General features: G+C 38.0%; 1 pseudogene; it reads left to right on the top strand.

Annotated features, from left to right (window-relative positions):
• The first annotated feature begins 309 nt into the window (after positions 1-309).
• Positions 310-2,600, top strand: LOC102021462 (annotated as a pseudogene).
• Positions 2,601-3,119: the final 519 nt, after the last annotated feature.

The raw sequence follows: 3,119 nt of genomic DNA, 5'->3' as shown, positions 1-3,119 counted from the left end.
TAAGCCAACTGTGCTTTTCAGTGAGTAACCATTGGTGACTGTGAGAGTCTACTTACTCAGATCTGTTAGATGCACCAATCCCTCGTCCCATGTAGGTGCTGATGCCATGCAGGACTTACAGTGGCTGGTAGTTTGCTCTCATTGTGTATATCTTGGGTTGGTGGCAATACTTTTTCACTTGGTTTGATTTCATATTGTCAATAGGCTTTGGTTTTGCTATCCTGATGCTTATGGGGAATTCAAGTACTGAAAAACGATTTCATTATCCCTGCCATCTTGCCAAAATTCCCAAGACTTGTATTTTAAACTCAGACAAAGAGGCGGCACAAGAAGCAGATCCAGGAAGTTGGTGAACCATCTAAAGAAGAGAAAGCTGTAGCCAAGTATCTTCGATTCAACTGTCCAACAAAATCCACGAATATGATGGGTCACCGGGTTGATTATTTTATTGCTTCAAAAGCAGTGGATTGCCTTTTGGATTCAAAGTGGGCAAAAGCCAAGAAAAGAGAGGAAGCTTTATTTACAACCAGGGAGTCTGTGGTTGACTACTGCAACAGGCTTTTAAAGAAACAGTTTTTTCACCGAGCACTTAAAGTAATGAAAATGAAGTATGATAAAGATATAAAGAAAGAAAAGGATAAAGGAAAAACTGAAAGTGGAAAAGAAGAGGATAAAAAAAGCAAGAAAGAAAATACAAAGGAAGAAAAGACAAAAAAGGAAAAAGAGAAAAAAAAAGATGGTGAAAAGGAAGACTCCAAAAAGGAAGAAACTCCGGGAACTCCCAAAAAGAAGGAAACTAAGAAAAAATTCAAACTTGAACCACATGATGACCAAGTTTTTCTGGATGGCAATGAGGTTTATGTGTGGATCTATGACCCAGTTCACATTAAAACATTTGTCATGGGATTAATTCTTGTGATTGCAGTAATAGCAGCCACCCTCTTCCCACTTTGGCCGACAGAAATGAGAGTAGGTGTTTATTACCTCAGTGTGGGCGCCGGGTGCTTTGTGGCCAGCATTCTTCTCCTTGCTGTTGCTCGTTGCATTCTGTTTCTCATCATTTGGCTTATAACTGGAGGAAGGCACCACTTTTGGTTCTTGCCTAATCTGACTGCTGACGTGGGCTTCATTGACTCCTTCAGGCCTCTGTACACACATGAATACAAAGGACCAAAAGCAGACTTAAAGAAAGATGAAAAATCTGAAACCAAAAAGCAGCAGAAGTCTGACAGTGAGGAAAAGTCAGACAGTGAGAAAAAGGAAGACGAGGAAGGAAAAGTAGGTGCAGGAAATCATGGAACGGAAGGCTCAGGTGGAGAACGGCATTCAGACACAGACAGTGACAGGAGGGAAGATGACAGATCCCAGCACAGTAGTGGAAATGGGAATGATTTTGAAATGATCACAAAAGAGGAACTGGAACAGCAAACAGATGGGGATTGTGAAGAGGAAGAGGATGAAGATGATGGAAAAACACCTAAATCTTCACACGAAAAATCATAATCTGACTAATTTGGGGACTGAATAAGTGCAAGAGGTTGGATTTTCTATGTTGGCAGATCATCATAATGTACATGTGGCATTTGTAGCATTCTTTAAGTCCATTTACTGAAAGTATTTGACAGCCAAGAAGTTCTATTCAGTCCTTCATTTTATAGAATATTGGTACTATTATTGGTACAGTCTAAAGCCATTAATAAGTTTTATGCATTTGATAATTTTACAGTAAGTAGGTCTCATTTTGATAGTTATCAAAGATGCATTTTCCACATGACCTTTAGATTAAGGGCATTTTTGATAGTTATATGGCTTTTTACTGTTAGATTAATCAAAATAAAAGGAATAAACTCCCAACATTTCAGATTATTTATAGTTTATGTAGCCATTTCCTAGTTTCTTTAGGTTAAAATACTTAAACTCATTGTTCTTGATAGTTATACTTTTGTTTTTCATTATAAAATTCTACCAGGAAATTTCTTAAAAGACTGAGTTAGCAGTGTTCAAACTTTGGTGGGAAAAGGCCAACTAGTAACAGTGCACGAACATTTTTGATTTAGCTACAAATTCTCCTTTCCAACTTAGGAAATCCAAACTGAGTTGTACACTTGATTCAGAGAAAGATGGTCATCTCCAGCAGGAACGTGAAGAGCTCTGGTTGGAAGGTGGTGGCTCTTCTTCCCCATCCCCTTGTCATAACGTAAAGCGTATTCTGTACATAATTTACAAATAAAACTTTATTTTAATTGTTACTTATTATTTAGACATTTCTCAATACTTAAATTTGTAAAATTAAGATCATGTAAGGTTATGTTTTTAGAGAAATGGAAGTTTGGATAACCCATGGGACATCTGTAATCTTTCTACAGCAACTTCAGTTTGTGCCAACATTCCATGTATTTGAATATAAGTAAAAATTGATCCTTACCAACATAAGAGCAGACTTAAAAGTAGATGTTTGTACGCCTTAATGTTCATTTCGATTTATTTTAAATCTTTGCATTCAGAAATGAGGTACTGTATTTTCAGACCAAGAGGCACTGCTGCGAAAGGTAATTTACTGTTCTAAAATATCAATTTAAAATAAAGGCTATAAAAGAAAACATAGAGAAAAATAAATAAATAAATAAACTCAGACAAAGGACTATCTGGATAAAATGCTAACCAGGAGAAGAAGTGGGTTGTCAGCAATCTTCTCTTTGTTCCAATATTCCATTCCAATAACCAATCTTCTCTTTCCCAAAACTAGCATTTATTGACCTTCTAGTATCAACTAGTGCTACCTGTCGATTTATAAAGTGATGAACAATCGATAGCTCTTGTTCTCAAGGAGCTTGTAGTCCAGCGGAAGAAGTAAATGTGTATAGATAGCCATAACACAGCATGGTTTGAGCATCTAAATGTGCTCCATGAGTTATGACACAGGCTTCAGGAAGGAGGCTCTGCTTGAGATGGGTGCTGACAGGTGAAGCCTACAGGCAGAGAAGATTAAGCTCTTGTTCTCAGCTGGGCACCGTGGCACGGTCTATACCCACAGCTGCTCAGCGTGAGGAGAGAATGCAGCACCCCCTTACAGGCAGACAGCCACATCATTTCTGAGCGGTAAATGCTGAACTTAGGAA

The sequence above is a fragment of the Chinchilla lanigera genome, unplaced genomic scaffold (assembly GCF_000276665.1).
Source record: "Chinchilla lanigera isolate Chin_1 unplaced genomic scaffold, ChiLan1.0 scaffold00024, whole genome shotgun sequence".
Lineage (NCBI taxonomy): Eukaryota > Metazoa > Chordata > Mammalia > Rodentia > Chinchillidae > Chinchilla > Chinchilla lanigera.
Note: the sequence above shows the minus strand (reverse complement) of the source record. Positions and strands in the feature narration are given on the sequence as shown.